At 46.9% G+C, this 20776-nt stretch overlaps 1 long non-coding RNA gene across 1 annotated transcript; it reads right to left on the bottom strand.

Annotated features, from left to right (window-relative positions):
- Positions 1 to 13382: 13382 nt before the first annotated feature.
- Positions 13383 to 19262, bottom strand: LOC125758977 (uncharacterized). The gene is made up of 3 exons (XR_007416518.1): positions 18985 to 19262; positions 14964 to 15040; positions 13383 to 14868 (listed from the first exon to the last, which is right to left on the bottom strand). It is a non-coding gene; the product is annotated as an uncharacterized LOC125758977 (long non-coding RNA).
- Positions 19263 to 20776: the final 1514 nt, after the last annotated feature.

Genomic DNA, 20776 nt, shown 5'->3' with positions numbered 1-20776 from the left:
TCGGGGAACCCTGGTTTGCGTTGCGCAAGGACAGCGCCGAGGCCTACACCGCTGGCGTCCGTGTGTACCTCCGTTGGGGCCGTAGGGTCGTAGTGGCGTAGTATGGGAGGAGACGTCAACAAACGACGGAGCTTTGCGAACGCGTCGTCACACTCGGACGACCACGAATTTAGGGGTCCGTTACTTCCAAGGAGCTTCGTGAGCGGCGATATGATGGTGGCAAAGTTTCGTATGAAGCGTGGAAAGCATGAAGACAGTCCGACGAAACTGCGCAGTTCTTTGACGGACGTAGGTTTGGGAAATTCAGCCACAGCCCGAAGCTTGGCCGGATCGGGAAGGATTCCGTCTTTGGACACGACGTAGCCGAGGATTGTCAGCTGCCGTGCCGCAAATCGGCACTTCTTCAGATTCAGTTGGAGGCCGGCGTTGCTGAAACGGGTCAGGACATGCCGCAGACGTTGGAGATGCGTGGAGAAGTCCGGAGGGAAGACGAGGACGTCGTCCAGGTAACACAGGCACGTGTGCCATTTCAAGTTACGCAGAACGGTGCCCATCATGCGCTCGAAGGTCGCGGGCGCATTACACAGACCGAACGGCATGACGTTGAACTCGTACAAGCCGTCGGGCGTGACAAAGGCTGTCTTTGGTCGAGCGTCATCAGCCATGGGTACTTGCCAGTACCCCGAGCGCAAATCGAGAGATGAAAAGAATTCTGCTCCTTGGAGGCTGTCAATCGCGTCGTCGATTCGCGGCAGTGGATAAACATCCTTGCGGGTGACCTTGTTGAGCCGTCGGTAGTCCACACAGAACCGCACAGAACCGTCCTTCTTCGCAACGAGAACAACAGGAGACGCCCATGGGCTGTCGGAGGGCCGAATTACATCGCGTCGAAGCATATCGTCCACTTGCTCGTTAATTACCCAGCGTTCTGTGGGAGACACGCGATATGGACGTTGCCGCAGTGGTGGTTGGGCGCCAGTGTCGATGCGATGCGTAACAGCGGACGTGCGGACGAGGGATGTTTGCCCGACATCGAAAGAATGACGAAGTTCATCCAACAAGCACAGAAGCTGCGAACGCTGGACCGACGTAAGATTGTCAGCAATGGAGGGACCAAATACATCAGTAGGTGACGGAACAGCACTGATGGTGCGGGAACTGGTACAGTGCGAGTCATCGGGTGCGTTCAGAACTTGTGCGTCTTCAACGGGTTCCACTTCGCCGAGACATTCCCCTCGAACCAACGTAACAATGCACGGGGATGGGTTGGTAACAAAAATAGCGGTGCTGCCCTGAGTGACTCGCACGGTCGCGAAAGGTACCAGCAACCCTTTCCTAGTGCAGATGCGGGCAGATGGCGAAAGGAGTGCAATGGTGTCGGAGAGACCGGCGCGGTAGACCGACACAGCCGCTGACGAGTTTGGAGGCACTTTCGTATCGTCTTGGACGAGGATCTTGCTCACTGCTGATGGACTGTCTGTCGGCGTCAAATGTGAGAACGGTGAGAGTTCGATTTCGGCTGGTGCGCAACGAATTACGGCGTTGTGGCGGGAGAGGAAATCCCATCCCAGGATGACGCCGTGAGAGCATGCCGCAATTATGATGAACTCGACGTCGTACAGAACGTCCTGAATGACGACGCGAGCAGTACATACTGCTGTAGGATGAATACTCTGGGAGCTGGCGGTACGGAGGGACATCCCAGAAATTGGCGTCATCACTTTTCGAAGTAAGTGGCAAAGTTTTGCGTCCATAACGGATACAGCGGCTCCAGTATCGATAAGGGCCGATGCGCGAACACCGTCCACAAGCACGTCGATTACATTCGATGGACTTCGCTGAGGGCTTTCACAGTTCGATAGCGTCGCAGCCCTTGCGTCCTGGACTGCGACGACTAGTTTTCCTGCTCTCGTGCGACCGAACGTGGCCGCATGGGTGACAGTGATCGACGTCGTGGAGACGGAGAGCGGCGAGTAGCTGGAGGTGGGCGTGACGTCGGCGACATAGGTGGAGGTGGGTCGTAGAATGCACGGCTTGACTGGCTGGTGACAGGTGACGCGACTCGAGGCGGCTGCACGCGTTGACAATAACGTGCCACGTGACCGGCGTAACCGCAAGCAATGCAGATGGGCCGGTTGTCGGGGGTGCGCCAGCGGTTCGCCGGGGTAGGTCCCGCCCATGTCGCAGGACGCGATTGACTGGTCGGCTGCTGAAATTACTGTATGGTGGACTGCAGTCGGGGCCGAGGGATGGCGTCCGCATATGTAGCCGGCACACCCGCCTCAAAGAACGGAGGTCTAGCGGCGGCATCGGCGTAACTCAATGGGGCAGCCGCAGGAATTACTTGGGGCGTCCTGGCGACAACTTGAGCGTAACTCTGGGGCGCAAGAGCCGGAGGTTGCGGGTGGTACTCAGGCATGACCTCCGCAATTTCCTGCTCAATCGCTCGGCGGAGAGGAGGAAGAAGGGTGGTCGACGACTGTTGAACGTGCTGCGGGTGGGCAAAGGCGAGGAGGGAGACCTGGCGTGCAATTTCCTCGCGCACGAATGACTTGACTTCTGCCAGCAACGCGGCCTGGTCAGTTATTGCCGCCAAGACAGCAAGCTCTGCGTCGCGTGATGGGGATCGACGGGTCATCGAACGCTGCCGGCGGAGCTCCTCGTAGCTCTGGCACAGCGTTATGACCTCGGCCACTGTGCCAGGGTTTTTGGCGAGCAGCATGGTGAAGGCATCGTCGTCAATGCCTTTCATTACGTTCCGGATCTTGTCAGACTCAGACATGGTTCCGTTGGCCTTCTTACACAAGTCGAGGACGTCTTCGATATAACTTGTGAAAGATTCACCGGCCTGCTGAGATCGTTCACGTAAGCGCTGTTCGGCTTGCAGCTTACGAACTGCTGGGCGGCCAAAGACGCTGACGACGGCGGTATTGAAATCGGACCAAGTCGCAAAATCGGACGCGTGGTTGTTGTACCACAAGCTTGCTACGCCCGCGAGGTAGAATACCAAGTTGCTGAACTTGCCTTCTTCGTCCCATTTGTTGGGGATGCTGACGCGCTCGTAAAGTGCGAGCCAGTCCTCCACGTCGGTGCTATCGGCGCCAGTGAAGATAGGTGGATCGCGTATACGGGGGACACCGGGACATGTGCTCGTTGCGAGAGGAGGCGTTTGCTGGGCGGCGTCTTGAGGCACGGTGGATGGCAGGGTACGGGATCGGAGCTCCAGGGGCATTGAATGGTAGCAGAGCACTCTCCACCAAATTGTTAGGGTGTTTAATAGAGAGCACTGAACGACAATGAGTAATGGCGACAGTCACGGCAAGGCACAAACTCCCTGCGCGAGCGCCGTTCTTTTTCAAGCAACCAAAGAGGACGACCCACTAGAAGGCGCTGGAGAGGGTAACCCATTACCATGTCCCAAGGCTTCTCTACACCACCATTACTATTATTTAATGTTAGCTTAGTTTAAATGTTCATAAGCGTTCGACCGTTGACTGGCTGGATAGCGGACGCTTTGACACGTGAAATGCGGGCTGCGAGACCAGCATAACATATATACGGGGCATGAGGTTACGGCGACGCCGACGGCCGACAACAGCTGAGAGTGTCCATATAGTTGTTATCGCAATAAAAAGAAATTCCGGGTTGCTCGAAAGAGACGACACTACTGCTTGGCGTCGAAAATACCTGCGCGCAATCCGAGAAATGCGCAGGCAGCAACGGCAAGTTCTTGAGTTCTTTCAATTTCTGCAAGCTTTCAGTATACGTGTGCTTGTTAATAAATGTAGGCACGAATAAAGAATAAAAATATGCTTCCTCGCCTTTTGCTTTTGTGCTGTTTCAAATGCCGCATGGCTGTGATGGAATAAAATATATCCAATGTTTTAACAGCGAGGCTGCTTAAGCTAGCCGTAATTTGTGCGGCCTATCACCAATTACTATCATCATCATAAACGGGTATGTGCCACATATATAAATTGGGTAAATGCTACTACTCGCCACTGGTCCACCAAAAATAAAGAAGACAACAGTTAACCCAGCAAAACGGGCATGTGCCACAAAAATTTGCGCGGCATATCAGAAAACTATCATCATCATAACGCGTGTTTACCACATAATTTTGTTAAATCTCACTACTCACCACTGGTCCACTAAAAAGGAAGAAGGCAACAGTTAGCCCAACGAATGGCTGCGAAGTGACGGCGGTGAGCCGAAGACCCCAAGTACGCAAAATGAGAGAATACTAGGTAACGGGAGACTCAACAGCGGCTGCGAGAAGACCCCGAGGCGATTAAAAGCCTACACCAACGACGACGTGCCCGTGTCGTGTCTGTGACTGTCTGTGGTTTAACTCTGACCTCTCTGCGGTGAGAATCAACCTAGAAACAACGTAGCATCACCTAGCTAAAGCCTAGCAACGGTCTAAAAGCAACCTAGAATCAACCTGCATCACCTTTCTAATGCTTAGAAACTACCTAGAAGCAACCAGATTAGTCTTCAGAATCGACCACTTTCGCTGTTTCAAAGCTTGAGCGGCTTTCGGTCCGTTCGTTCTTGCTCCGTAGCCGCGCGCGCATTCCGTAAGCCGACAGAAGCTCACGCAAACAAATATATAAAAAGGATGGAGTGGGTTAAGTTCAAAGGGCTCTCTACCGCTCAGAAATTCGTTTTTTGATTTTGGTGAAAATGTGACGGTTGTTTGTCACATCGGCGACAACGGCCTTGATTTTGTCCAATAAAAGGAATTCATATTTTTTATTTGGCTCTGAAAGTAATTTGGCCCCTAAACTCTAGCACCGGAACGTATACTATAGGCCACACTGACGCCATTTGACAGAGGAGTATTTTGCATTCTCTTGCACTAAGTCAACCATTAAAGGTGGGTAACCTCAATGCCGCACCTCATCATTGAAATTGAATAGACTTCAAGTGCCTTGTGTGGAAACTCAAAAAAAAAAAAAAAAGGGTACCTTGCACTCGGCCGCGCAAGGGTAGAGACATACCCAGCATGGCGCCGCTCGTACTCTGCTCTCGTCCGGTATGCTGGATCCTGACGTAGAGCTCGCACACGTGCCGCATTCCACTCACGGTTACCGGCAGTATCTTCTCATCATCTGTTGTTATCCCTTTCCCTGGCCGCACATTCTGGATCTGCTCGTCGCTGCCGTTGCCGTTCTCGTACAGCGGCAAGCCTCGCTTCACGATGCGCTGCTTCTTCGGTAGTACACTCTAAGCCAAAAAGGACTAAAATGGGGTATGGCATTGGTCCTTCAGGGGTCTAAATGGGCTGCCACAGATTTTGAACCATTTTTGGACCAACTGCGGGAGTAACTACAAGGGTTCAACTTTTACTCTCTAGCACTTACTCCAGTTGGTTTAAATGTTGGTCCTCGTAGGATGCTCCCGAGGGTCTAACAGTTGAACCGTCGGGACTAACCGAGAAAAAAAAAAAAAGATGGCGATTCTTCGCTATGTCGGCGTAATTCTTGTTATTTCCAACTGAATCAGCATTGAACGATGCATTATTTGCGCCACAGACATACACCACACAGACATACAACCACACACAACCATTGCAATCTAAACACCACACATACCTGCCGCTCGCGCTACACAGCTGAAAAGCAACCATCGGCTATATATAGGCACAGTATCTTGACCTCCCATGTGGTGCTGGTGGCAGACTTCTGTTCGAAGTAATAAAACAATAAACATTCGCAGCGTAAGTGTAAACTTTCGTGGGCTCAATGGTAGCACCGCAACACACCGACCTTTTAATATGAACCCGCCGGACGTTTAACCCTCCTTTCAGTCAGCGAATTCGAATTATCAGCTGGTACTCTATCGTGTCGGCCGAACCAGCGTTAGCAATGCTGGTGCACAAGTCCGTAAAATGCACTTATTCACACACAAGCATAGAAGCGGCACTTATGCAGGAACGCCGGCGAAGCAGTGACGCGTACCGCCAATGCCGGCTTCTTGCCGACAACGTCACTAGGCCTTTACGAGGAGTACGGCTATGAGTTAAACGACCGCTGGCGATCACAACATGCGTCTCCTGTGCAATTTTCGTTGCCGTTATTTTACATACAAACGAAAAATAGATGTCCGCTGTCGGCGGCGTCTTACAGAGTGATGTAGATGTATGTATACCAACGACGAGACGGCGCGCAGGCACGGTTCTTTCACCGTGCTCGTAAGTCGCTCGCTGTACACCGCCGGCCGCACGTTGATTCGTATCGGCGCTCGCCTTCACGCTAGATGTTTGACAACAGTTGTCGCATGGAGAGAAAGACACAGATTGAACTGTACTTTATTCCAGAAGACATCATTCTCCGTGAAATAAATTCTACGCAACGTTTCTTTCACCTCCCCCGGCAACGAACTCTCACCGGCCGCCGGCCGGCTTGGTGCCGACGACGTAGCGAAGCCTACTTCGTATCGCTTCGTAGTTGTAGCCGCTGACTCTGCGGGAATACAACCTCTGACGAACAAGCTTACTTTTGTTAGCGCTGGCAGTGTTCTTCGTAGTTCTTCCCAATTCGGTACATTGAAGCGAGTTATCCGCGGTGTCCGGGCTCGAAGGCTTGCACTTGTTTGGGTCCGGCAGCTCGTAGATAAGAAACGTGGGTGAGCGCTCTCGCTCGCTGTGTGCGCCGGCGCGAGTTGAACTTGACTTTCATAACTGCTTCTATTCGTTGTAATAGTGCTTCGCTTTCACTCTGGCGTGAAAGCCATATAACTCGTGATCGTGCTAGCCGACAGGCCCGGGAAGTGCAGGGCGGCAGCAGGCGATCGGCGCGCAGTTACACCCCCCGTTGGTCCCCTTCTTGCCGGGCGTTTGCGCACGACACGCACTGTCTCGCATTTACACCCTGTTGGACGAACCGTTGATCCTTTGGTTTAACGACTGCCGTTAGTCCAATTTTGCCCAGTTTCGGCTTAGAGTGTACGTACTTTCTTTGCGCGTCCCACGGCTGTATCTGATGGAGCGGCGGAAGCGCGGCGGAACTCGGCTGCGCTGCGCTTCCGCCGAAATGAAAAATTCTCTAAATCCTTAGCCGATTGAAAATCATGATGTGCGTCAGTTGCAGGACAAAACGTAAGGCCCCGTGACAAAACGCGGAGTTCGTCCCTACTTATAGTACACGCGAAATGTTCACTACGTTGATGGACGGCGGCGTGCTGTCCTCTAGTTCAGGACACGATTTAGTCGGGACAGCCGTTATTATCTACTGTGGAAATAACGAGTTGGTCCACGCCATCACGGAGACTTTTTGCATTTTTTGTCATAAATCTCACTATTTTCATCACTTTGTACTTTTCCAATTCGGCAGTGTCATGCGTACTGAGTTCACCACTCGCGTAGAGTTCTCATTCCGTGTTTAGAGAGTCTTCTAAAGCATGCTTGTAATGGTTCTCAAAAATTCGGGTAAGATCCAAAGAGGCCTTCGTAAGGATTTCTTGTCAATGAGCGATATTTTTAGCGGGCATTTGACTCGTGACTCCTGCCACGAGTCAAATTCCCGCATGCAGTTCGTTTCGGATGCACTTCGCTACAAGAGACGACCGTGCTGTACACGTATCGCATTTATATAAGCGTTCGTACTCAGTGGCCAGTACCAAAACAATGATGACAAAATGAGAATGTCTATCAGAAATGGAAGGCACGTTCTAAAACGCGCCGCTGGCCATGTGTCCGAGGTTGATCTTACCGCACTGTTATCTGGAAGGTGCAATAACGCGAGGGAAAGTGGGTTGCACGCAGCGCCTCTTCACGTGCGAGGAGCGATGACGGGCGCTGTCCAACAGAGGGTTTTGTGTCGAAGTTGAACTTGGCGTGCCATTCGCGTACAGCGCGTCCTGTTTGTTTCGATGACATACTCGGGTATGTTTCTGATGGAGGTATGTACTTCTCGATGAGCTGCATTGCGTCTTAATGGCGACGTGAAGCCCATCGGCCACAGCGCATTTGTTAGCACATTCATATTGTGCACTAATGCTGCGGGTGAGTTAGGCCACACTCTTAAAAAAAAGGGTGTCTGTACTGACTACCTTTGGGTGGTAATCGCCTCGCTACACATATGATGACCTTTTGGGGTGTCAAACGACTCCCTTCGTTCTTCAAACCAACGACTCCCTTCTTCACAATTTGGGGTGTCAAACGACTCCCTTCGTTCTTCAGACCAACGACTCCCTTCTTCACAAGCAGAGAGTCTACGTTACTCCCAACGCAGGAGTCTACATGACTACCTTTTATTTCCCGCTAGTACCTCTAGGTAGTCAGGGTGACCCCTTTGCCATGGTAACGCTGACCCCCACTGGAGCGTTCCTTTGACTCCGTTGTCCTTAAGGACAGTGGTGTACATGACTCCCCTGGCAAGAGTCAGTGTGACCACTTCGTGGTACTCAATGAGACACTCTGCAACAAATAATGCGTTTATTTTTCTTCTTGGTCGATATTGATGAAACTTGCTGAGTTTAGGTTTACTTATGTGGCGATTTTAAATATGCAATTATCTGGAAGAAAACGCAGTTTTTACACATAAAAATTTCATGTGTCTTGATGAGCAAGCCTTTCCAAACTTGGAGTTACAAAGTAAATCGACATATCGCTATAGTTAGGGGATAAAAACTGTATGCAATAGTTTTAAAGGAGTTTACTGCGCTGTTCTGGCAAAGGAGTTTACTGCGCTGTTCTGGCATAATGTTCATGAACCCACTAGCCCACATACGAACTCGCGTTTTAAACCCATTTGAGTTAAAAGTTACGTAATATTGAACTCTCGTGAGCGAATCACCAGCTAGACATACACTTACTGGTCAATGTTCAGCATACTATGACTATTGTTAAGTGGGTTTAGGACATGCATTCTGGTTATGTTGCATACAGTTCCCATTTCATATTATTGTGATATGCTTACTTTGTAACTCGTGCAGGCCTAACATGGCACATGAAATGTTTGATATACTTAACACGACATATAATAGTAGAAAAATATTTGCATTTTCAAAATCAGCGTACAAATACACATAAACTAAACAAGTTTTATAGAGATTGATCAAGAATTTCAAAAGAACTTCAAATCAGAGCGAACACCATTAGGGTTTTTATCTGACAATCGACGAAAGTTGGTGCCGCTACCTCTTGTTACTCAACAAGGCACTTCCACTGGGTTTACTCAAACAGGAACACTGTGGTGGATGCATGACAGCCGCAACAAGTTTTTGTAGCAACTTTACAGTGCTGCATTCCATTCCTCTGGGGGAAATAAAATACTACTCGAAGTTTATATAGATGAGTCTCAGAACAATTTCCGCTCGCGTAAAACAACAAAAATGTTGATTCTAGAAGAAAGTAAGCCATCCAACACGGAAACAGAAGAGATGCGGACAGCTCAAACGCTAGCGTTTGGTTTGTCTGTGTCTTCTCTTTCACGTCTGCATGCCTTCATCCTATAAACAAACTGAAATTTCTGCGATTCGTAAAATTATTCTTTGAATCGGTTTTAAACACTTCATGCCATTTCATACATGTTCACATTGTAATGACAACCTACTGTTTTATCAGTAAGCACCTAAACTATAGGCACAACATCCTGCGAATAATGCGTAGTCCTTAGCCACGTCACCACAATTGTTAAGCATTTTATATATATATATATATATATATATATATATATATATATATATATATATATATATATATATATATATATATATATATATATATATATCTGTGTGTGTGTGTGTGTTTGACATTTTTGAGCGCGCAAAAGAACAGGGACGAAAAACGACGCGGACACAGCGCTGACTTCCAACATATGCTTTATTTTCTACAGTGGTACATATATATATATAGACAACAAAAAGCAACGCACGCAGGTGCATTGTACAGGAAGGCTTCATGTAAAACCACAAATAAGTATGCATGATAAGCAATCAAACAACCTGATACCGGATTTTTTTCTTCTTTAAGAGATCAAGCGGTCATTCCTGACTACCACTATCGTCTAGTCACCCTGTGGGCCTTGCTTAGAAAGTCTAGTTCTTTTTGGATAGGTCAATTGAAGGTGCACTAATGCACATGTCTCCCAAACTTGCAATCTTCGCCGCTTCAATTATCTCGCGTGTTGTTTGTGCCTGGCTCCTTCCTGTCGCAGTGCACTGCGAATACATGTGATCGCACCCACACTTCCTGCAGTGGAAAGCCACATGTCCCACACCTCCAGTTCGCACCTTATTTGCGTGCTCACGCAGCCTGTCATTGGCACACCGTCCCGTCTGCCCTATGTATTTCTTGCCACAGGACAGCAGTAACTCATAAACGATGTTGTTCTCACATTTAACAAAGCTTTCCTTGTGCTTTTTTTGGCACCTGGGTTTTTCAGAACCACTGTAGGAGGCCTTGCACAGATTATAAAGCTTGTTTGGTGCTGAAAGGACGACTCTTACGTTGGCGTTGTTTCCTATCTTTTTCAGCCTATGTGAGACATCGTGAAGGTACGGTATGACGGCGCATTTCTGCTTGACAGGCTCCGTTTCTGGTGAAGCCTGCTCCTCACCCTCGCAAGCATGTTTGACAGTCTTGAGAAGACCCTCCGCCACAGATGTGACGACATACTGAGGAAACCCCGCCTTTTTCAGCCAGTCAGCTTGCGCCTGGAAACTACACGAACACTTGTGAGGACATGAGCGGCGAAGCGCATTCATTAGGGTTAATTTTGCAATACCCCTTTTAACTAGCTTGGAGTGGCCCGAAGAAAACGGCAGAAGCGGCTTATTGGCCCTAGGCTCGTACGACCAGCAGACCTGGTCTCGCTCGAAGAACATTCGTAAGTCAAGAAAATGCAAGGCGTTGTTTTGCGGCATTTCATGCGTGACTGCGAGCGGTTGCAGGAAACGTGTGAACAGATCAAGTACGTTTGAAGAATCATTGCCAAATTCGCCTGGACTTGATTCTAGAAAGACAACGTAGTTGTCTACATATCTAAACACCTTCTTTACATTTGTGCCTGTTAGCTCTGTTTCTAGTTTCTAGTAACAGGCACAAATGTAAAGAAGGTGTTTAGATATGTAGACGACTACGTTGTCTTTCTAGAATCAAGTCCAGGCGAATTTGGCAATGATTCTTCAAACGTACTTGATCTGTTCACGCGTTTCCTGCAACCGCTCGCAGTCACGCATGAAATGCCGCAAAACAACGCCTTGCGTTTTCTTGACATACGAATGTTTTTCGAGCGAGACCAGGTCTGCTGGTCGTACGAGCCTAGGGCCAATAAGCCGCTTCTGCCGTTTTCTTCGGGCCACTCCAAGCTAGTTAAAAGGGGTATTGCAAAATTAACCCTAATGAATGCGCTTCGCCGCTCATGTCCTCACAAGTGTTCGTGTAGTTTCCAGGCGCAAGCTGACTGCCTGAAAAAGGCGGGGTTTCCTCAGTATGTCGTCACATCTGTGGCGGAGGGTCTTCTCAAGACTGTCGAACATGCTCGCGAGGGTGAGGAGCAGGCTTCACTAGAAACGGAGCCTGTCAAGCAGAAATGCGCCGTCATACCGTACCTTCACGATGTCTCACATAGGCTGAAAAAGATAGGGAACAACGCCAACGTAAGAGTCGTCCTTTCAGCACCAAACAAGCTTTAAATCTGTGCAAGGCCTCCTACAGTGGTTCTGAAAAACCCAGGTGCCAAAAAAAGCACAAAGAAAGCTTTGTTAAATGTGAGAACAACATCGTTTATGAGTTACTGCTGTCCTGTGGCAAGAAATACATAGGGCAGACGGGACGGTGTGCCAATGACAGGCTGCGTGAGCACGCAAATAACGTGCGAACTGGAGGTGTGGGACATGTGGCTTTCCACTGCAGGAAGTGTGGGTGCGATCACATGTATTCGCAGTGCACTGCGACAGGAAGGAGCCAGGCACAAACAACACGCGAGATAATTGAAGCGGCGAAGATTGCAAGTTTGGGAGACATGTGCATTAGTGCACCTTCAATTGACCTATCCAAAAAGAACTAGACTTTCTAAGCAAGGCCCACAGGGTGACTAGACGATAGTGGTAGTCAGGAATGACTGCTTGATCTCTTAAAGAAGAAAAAGATCCGTTATCAGGTTGTTTGATTGCTTATCATGCATACTTATTTGTGGTTTTACATGAAGCCTTCCTGTACAATGCACCTGCGTGCGTTGCTTTTTGTTGTCTATATATATATATGTACCACTGTAGAAAATAAAGCATATGTTGGAAGTCAGCGCTGTGTCCGCGTCGTTTTTCGTCCCTGTTGTTTTGCGCGCTCAAAAAGTCAAACATGAATTACGAACTTGCCGATGCCTACGCTCTCTCAATATATATATATATATGTGTATGTGTGTGTGTGTGTGTGTGTGTGTGTCATTCCATGCCAAGTGTCCCAGACGTGGCGCTCGCACATCACAGATTTTGCTGATAAAATTTGTGCCTTTTTCCTGTGCCACATGGAGTGTTGTGGCAAAACACTTTTGGTCGAAAAAAATTTTGACAATCATGGCACCCCCTCGAAATTCGCTTCTATTTATTAAACTGTACCTAACAGAAAAATGTGTATAAAATCTATTTTTGTGTGTTGAGCTACGAAACCGCGCTTGCGCTATCACAGAGGTTCTGTTTAGTTGTCCCATTCATTATTTCTGATTTTTTTTGTGTTTCACTACCAGCTACGTAGCTTCAAAAACTACAAAAATCTTCAATGTTCTTGAATTTTTCTTGAGCTATTTGCAACTCACCCTAACCAATATTAATCATAGCCTGATTTCCAGGAAAGTGTATTTTAGTACAGAAATGTTTAGGGGTAAAATAGACTTCAAATCTTTCCGAAAAAATTGTGATATTTGAGAAAATGTACGATTTGTCACATGTTTGACCGTATTTTTCATACTGATGCGGTCAAAGTAAAAATCCTCGTCATGTGGCGTTTGATAGAAGACTTCATCGTTAAGTAACGAAGAAAGTCTAATCAAATCATTTTTTTTGTTTTAAGGAAGAAAATAATTTTTGAATTTGGCCCTCCGATCGCGCAGTGCATTTCATTTTGCTGCCACTTCGCCGCAAAGCACGTGGTCGCCCTTACAGCTGACACTCGTCACAGGCAGCGGCCAGATGCGAGATGTATGTCAGCGGCTCGTGAGTGGTCGAAAGTCTTGTCGCGCTGTCAGGGCGACGAGTAATGAATTTGCGTTACAATGAGCATTTGCTAGGCGGGCCCAATGGGAAATATGGACGCCCGAGAGCAGCATGTGGAGTCGTTGGCACAATGTCCTAGAGGGACGTCTGCACAACTAGCATACACATACTGAAAGAAATAATGCACACTGTACACACTTCTTTCTCAGGGTATACATGTTGTACAGACGGCCTCTAGCACAATGTGCCAACGACGCCATAGGCTGCTCTCGGGCGTCCATACTTCCCATTGGGCCCGCCAAGCAAGCTCACATTGTAATGCGAATTCATTACTCGTCGCCCTGACATCAACGTGACAAGACTTTCGACCACTCACAAGCCACTGACATACATCTCGCATCTGGCCGTTGCCTGTGACGAGTGTCAGCTGCAAGGGCTACCACGTGCTTTGCGGCGAAGTGGCAACAAAATGAAATGCACTGCGCGTTCGGAGGGCCAAATTCAAAAATTATTTTCTTCCTTAAAAGAAAAAAATGATTTGATAAGACTTTTTTCATTACTTAACGATGAAGTCATCAAACGCCGCATGACGAGGATTTTTACTTTGACCGCATCAGTATGAAAAATATGGTCAAACATGCAACAAATCGTACATTTTCTCTAATTTCACAATTTTTTTCGGAAAGATCTGAAGTCTATTTTACCCCTAAACATTTCTGTACTAAAATACACTTTCCTGGAAATCAGGCTATTATTAATATTGGTTAGGGTGAGTTCCAGATAGCTCAAGAAAAATTCACGAACTTTGAAGATTTTTGTAGTTTTTGAAGCTACGTAGCTGGTAGTGAAACACAAAAATTCGGAAATAATGAATGGGACAACTAAACAGAACCTCTGCGATAGCGCAAGCGCAGTTTAGAAGCTCAACAGACAAAAGTAGATTTTATACACATTTTTCTATTAGGTACAGTTTAATAAATAGAAGCGAAATTCGAGGGGGTGCCAGGACCGTCAAAAATTTTTTCGAGCAAGAATGTTTTGCCACAATACTCCATGTGGCACAGGAAAAAAGCACAAATTTTATCAGCAAAAGCTGCGATGTGCGAGCGCCACGTCTGGGACACTTGGCATGGAATGACCCTTAAATATAAGAGCTACAGAAAGATCACGAAGGTCCTGATATTGTAGGAAGGCATTTGACACACGACGTACGTTTTAGCACTATGCTAATGCTAAAACGTACGTCGTGTGTCAAGTACCTTATATATATAAGGTATGATATATATAAATAGATATATTTAGCGGTGGTATGGAGAGTTCTGTACAGAACTGAAATACAGAAACACCGTCCAGAAATACAGCGAGACACATTACTGTCAGAATGAGTGAGATATGAAAAGCAATAGTTTCGCTAACATCGTTCATTACTGTCAAATGCGGCAATATACTAGACCTGGCATAAACATTAGCATAGCCAGCAGTCAGTTTTTATGAATAGGAATCAATGGCCAGCCATCAAGCACTTCTTTGCGACATCCATTACATATTTTATGTGGCATACAGTGCAAAACATGCAACATGTGTAGTTCTCATGTAGTACAGGATTCTCATGTAGTCATCTGAGATACAGGACCCCAATAGGTGACACAGCTTGCGTGCATGAGCTTGGCAGTGTCGTGTTCCCAGACCATGTCAGGGTCAGGTGACATTCTGGCGAAAAGGACAGCAGGTTGCACTGATTCGAGACCACTCACGGCCAGACCTTAAGCGTGGCTATTCCGAATACTTGGACACGTCTTGACTACCTCGAGACACGAAGTTTCCAAGGAGGCTTCCTGGTCAAATGCAGCTGTAGAGCTTCAATGTGCAGTCTTGAAGCAACCTGAAATAGTCAAGTGCACAAAAATAAACACATGATGACAGACAGATCGATCACCTTTTAATCTGACAAGGGCAGCGCTCACACACCAGATTCCATCAAGTGTCATGGCAATGAACAAAACCAGGGATACTCATTAACTTTGCTGTACTTTGAGGGTCTGTTACTCCCTTAGCCAGCTGCAACTGTTTCCGCTGCATGACCTCCGTACAATTAGAAGGATGTTTTTTTAGAGAACGCATATTTCTTATCAAAATTGTATAATAGTCATGCTCAAGATGTTTTCGCGCACACACTCTATGTCAAGAAGGAAATAGTTTGCTGCAACTAAAATGGCAATGAAGAGATTAATTAACAAAAACTCATTAATTAACTTTTGATTCCTGACCTGGAGGTAGTTGTTTATACTAGAAAGTTGTATCGCGTGCCAATTTATGGCATACACATTTTTTTTAATCGCGAAAGTTACACGTAATTGGTGATATTCATCCTTGAATTTCAAGGACGAAATCGAAACTGATAGCGCCTGACGTGCAGGAAACGTCGCTTCTCTGTTACGTAAGCTCGGAGCTACACGTGAAAAGAAGGTGATGATAGTTTAATGAAGGTGGGCCGAAGCAGAATGTGATCAGGAAAATCTGCAAGCATTCAGAAATACACAAGTAAACAGCTTATTATTTGGGTGCGATGTGTGGTACTTATCTGTAAACATAGAAAGAAAAGGTTGATATTACTGCCGTTTCGGATGCGCGCATCTCGAAAGAAACAAATGAGCACCAAACGCCACATGCAAAGGTAAGGCGATCCGCAGACGCAAGTTAGATGACTTGCCAGTTTTCACGAAAAGGTACGACCAAGACGCGCCTTCATTCAAATTTCGTCACTCCCTTGTCGCGGGCAGCTCCGGTCTGACGTAACAGAAAAACCGCGTTTTCTGTGTGCCGGACACGATCAGTTTTGATTTAGCCCTTAAAATTTCACAATAAATATCTCGAGTTACGTAAAACTTTCATGATTTCTGAAAAATGGGTATACCATAAAGCGGCACGCACTACAAATTTCTAATATAAACAACTGCCCTCAAGTCAATAAATAAAAATTAGTTAACGGGTTTTTGTTAATTAGTCCCGTCAACGCATTTTTTATTGCGGCAGAATATTCCCGCCTCGAACTAGAGTACTACTGGAGCGTGACTGTCATAGAGTTTTTTTATAAAAGATATGTACTGTCTGAAAAAAAATCACCCTGTATAGCATGGCAGCAGTATTTTAATAATAATATTAATTGTTGGGGTTTGACGTCCCAAAACCACGATAAGATTATGAGAGACGCCGTAGTGGAGGGCTTCGGAAGTTTTGACCACCTGGAGTTCTTTAACGTGCACCTAAATCTAAGCACACGGGTCTAAACCATTCTCGCCTCCATCGAAAATGCGGCCGCGGCGGCCAGGATTCGATCCCGCAACCTGCGGGTCAGCAGTAGAGCACCATAACCACTAGACTAGCAGTATTTTAACGAAGACCTGTAGGTCGCGGGATCGAGTCCCGGCCTCGGCAGCTGCATTTTCGTTGGAGGCGAAAATGTTTGAGGCCCGTGTACTTAGATTTACACATCAACTTCTAAGTCGCATCACGCACCGCGTGTTTCTTCAAATGACCTGAAACTTGATGTGCACATTTGTACAGGCTTCCTGAGTGCACAACTAGCGCTTATTTAACTTCATTATGCTGTATATTTCTGCAAATGATCACTTTGCTAGAGACACTATCATCTTCGACGATCGTTCAACGTGCGACGTTCCAAGACCAACGTCAAGAGTATTTTTTTTCTTCACTCGAAAAGCATACAACCAAAAAACAAACTGCGCATGCATTTTAGGCCTAATAGCTGATTTCTTTTATGCAAGGATTGAAGCTGACCGATTGCAGAATAATTAGATATTTAATTACACGCTAATTAGCATTAATTACTGTAACTCACACAAAACAACACATTCCTTCATTTTATTTCTTGAAATGTAATACTGAGTGCCTTGAAATCATGCCATGGAAGTTTGATGCATTTGCAGACAGTGCTTCATAATTCGTGACTGAAAGGGTTAGCTGCACGTTAAAGAACCCCAGGTAGTCGAAATTTCCAGAGCCCTCTACTACGGCGTCTCTCAATCATATTGTGGTTTTGGGATGTTAAACGCCAAATGTTATTATTAGTTTAACGAAGAAAACGGCAAAATGTGTATACAGCTACACGAAATATGGCGAATGTACGACAAGACTAGGCTTGCCTTCACTGCCTTCTTTCTGTCGCATCATTGTGAGCGTGCCCTTCTAGTGCCTGGCTTCAGAACAGCTGCACGAAGGTGCAGCTATTCTAAAGGCCTAATGTGCCATTTTTTCTTCAGATCTATATCAACAGGCAAAGGTCTCGTTTTTCCGTTTGTCTGGAAGGACAACCCACCAGCCAGCGTTGACCAGTATAGAGGATTGGGAGCAAACTCGGGCAAACTGTGCAGCACAAACATCACCTCAAACCTCAAACAATCGAGGTGATGAGAAGCGGTCAAACAAAAAGGAACAGTGCTGAAGTGACTTATATACATATTAAAAACAACAGCTGATTATGGCACGAAATTGGGACAATTAAGGTGCATTGTAAAAGAATGTCAAATGAGGTACCCTGCTGTAAAAAGTGCTAAATATTCATTGCAGACTATGGCGAATAGAATTCAAATAGGATACAGCGAGTGTTTCGAGGCATAATGACGAAGCAATAATTGCTAGAGATTTATGAGCGAAAAGCACAATGCGATTAAGCGGTGCTACATAGTGGGAGATCACGGATTAATTTCAACTACCTGGAGTTCTTCAACGTGCACAAATCAGAGGGCATGGGAGTTTCTGTATCTCGCCCCCTTCTAAATGCAGCTGCCGGGGTCAGGAATAAAACCCGCGTCCTTGGGCTTCGCAGCGTAACGCTTCCAAGTCCATTTTAAGGGATTTTTGTCCACTGCCCACAACATCACTGTAGACTGTATCTTTGTGTTGAAAATAATAACGAACTGAACCACGGCTGGTATAACAAAGGCATCCAATATCCACGAAACACAGCGTTTGAGCAGTATGTTTACTGCCATTATTACTAGCCGGTGTTGTGTTTACTATTAGGTACTAGCACCACACCACATTAGACAAAGCAAGTATCACAGGAGGATGAGGTTATGCTCGTATGCAGTTTGTGGAAAAAAAAAAAAAACTACAACTTTGAAGTGAACTCACATTTACCTTTGTTGCATGATATTTTTTAGCATCATAAGATCAAGTCACCACTGTTTCAATTAAATGAAACCGTGCTACAAAAGCTATTGCATCAAAGTTTTATAGCAGTTACGCACGCACGGACGCGCACGCGCGCACACACACACACACACACACACACACACACACACACACACACACAAACAAACAAACAAGCAAACACGGCGAGAAGTTCGAATATGCAGCGAATAAATACGTATTAAACGTGTTTCAACGTCTGGGTAGCAAAGGAAAGAAACACTAAATTCTAGAGTTTCACGAGCCAAAATCATGATCTGGATATCAGGCATGTTCGGGCCGGGTGCATTAGATTGATTTTGATCAGCTGATCTTACTTACCCTTCAAATATATATCGGTGCAACGTTGCTCTACGTGTCACCACACTCGACTTGCAACCGAGATTTCAACTCGCAATTTCATGTTTTTCTGGCATGTGTGGAATAAGGAAACACGATATTGGCACGCACCACTCCGTTTTACCCGCTACTGGATAGTCCAGTGCGGTTTTCGTCGTTGCCAAGCCATTGAAACACGATAGCAAAATCCGTGCAACTGGAACATCAGAAAGACAAGTGGCAAAGCTACGTGTGAAGCGAATAAAAGAGTTGTAGGCAGAAGCCGGCAGAACTCACCTGAAATCTATAACGACCGTAGGAGCGTCGTCCACAGGCTTCGTCTGTCGGTGCCACTGGGATCCGTCATGCGCTGCCATCTTGCTCAGGCAAGTTCACGACGAAACGAAGCTTACTGCAGGGACTTCTCCGTCCGGAGGCTGCTTTTCCCAAACACTGAGTGACACTGCTTCAGCCAGTCACGGCAAGCGTGAGCCGACGACACGATACTACGCCACGAATGCATAGCACGGAAGGAAAGTCACGCAAAACGATCAGCCAGACACGGCAAGAGCGAGCCGACGATACAATACTACGCCACGAATGCATAGCACGAAGAAAGTCACGCAAAACAATCACTTGCAATCACGCCTGACGACACAGATTATTCTGGCGGACTAAAGAACGACCACAACGAGACGGATCACGAACAATGCCGTCTCACGACGCCAGGCCAAAATGGCTGTCTCGTATTGATGGCTTCGGCTTTGGATTAAAGTAGCCCCCACGAACGCCTAAATGGTTTCGGTTTTGTTTTGGTGCTATAGAACACACATCCATGAATAGTTAAAGCTCTATTGAATAATATCAGGGTGGAGGAGGCGAAGCGTGCCCTGTGTGTGTCTGTAAGGGCTGTACGGTGGGAGGGGGCGCAGGTGAACGTGCATCCCCTGCTCTAGGGGCTAGGGAGAGTGCGGTGAGGCCGTGTGTGCGTGCCTAGCTGTGCTCAACGTTTTCTGAGCGATTTGGTGGCCCGCGCGGATTATCGTGAAGATATAGTTTAGCTGTGGCGGGCAGAAATGATGACCACGCGAGCTATAATTCTGGTAGTATTGTCGCTCTTTAGGAGACGCGGTAAAGCGTCGCCTTGATAACCGGTCTGCGCGGTTATCATGCCAGCTTTGCGGCACATGTTTTTACGGCCGTCGAGTTAGATGTGTTCCCGATCGCCAGTGCGTTCAGCACCATGCACGTCCATTTCACTAATAAATGTATGTTTTCTGCCATACATGCTGTCGTAGGAATCTACAAACCTCGCTTGCAAACGTGCGAAGATTCGCAAATTTGTCAGCGCTGCCATTGTTAAACGTTGTCATAACTCTGAATGTTTCGCTTAGGGGCAAGATTTTTTAAGAACCCTGTTTACTTGTAGACGTTTTCGAAGCGCCGTTTCAGCAATATCGTAACTGAAGCCATAACACAATACGTGCGTAATTCCACATTTTACGAATCCATGTTATATATTCTCAACCAAAATTTTTCGGTATACCACAAGCCAAAGCAGCGAACTGTATCTTGGTCGCAGCCAGTGAAGCTTTCTTTTTAAAAAAAACCCACCCTGTATATGCAGAACCATCACTGACTCCCTTGGAGCAAGGGAGTCATCTATTTCATTCAGGAGCGTCGACCAGAGCATTGTGACTCCCCTTAAAAAAAAAGGTGGTCATCGGCTGCCACAAAGAGAGTCAAGCAGACGTGACTCCCTTTTGACTCTCTTTTTTTTAAGAGTGCAGGTTAGGCGTAATATACCTTATCTGCCGAAGGAAGTGGACCAACGGATAGAGTCTTGGTAGATACATTTTCGTGGCCCATTTCCGGGTGCCACACCCTGCCGTAAGCAAGACGAGACGACATTACCAATCGTGGCGGATCTTATTAACAGTTCGTGTGGCGCTCAATCGGCGCCCAAGAGCAGGGAGTCCTCTCCACTCGTAACATAAACGGTGGCCTGCTCTCAGGAGTCAGTTGAGTGAAGATGCATTCGCGGGGCTCAAAGACTGAGCGCGCAGATCAGGGATTTAAATGACCTGCA

The sequence above is a fragment of the Rhipicephalus sanguineus genome, chromosome 6, assembly GCF_013339695.2.
Source record: "Rhipicephalus sanguineus isolate Rsan-2018 chromosome 6, BIME_Rsan_1.4, whole genome shotgun sequence".
Taxonomy (NCBI): Eukaryota; Metazoa; Arthropoda; class Arachnida; order Ixodida; family Ixodidae; genus Rhipicephalus; species Rhipicephalus sanguineus.
This window is presented reverse-complemented; position numbering and strand designations above follow the sequence as displayed.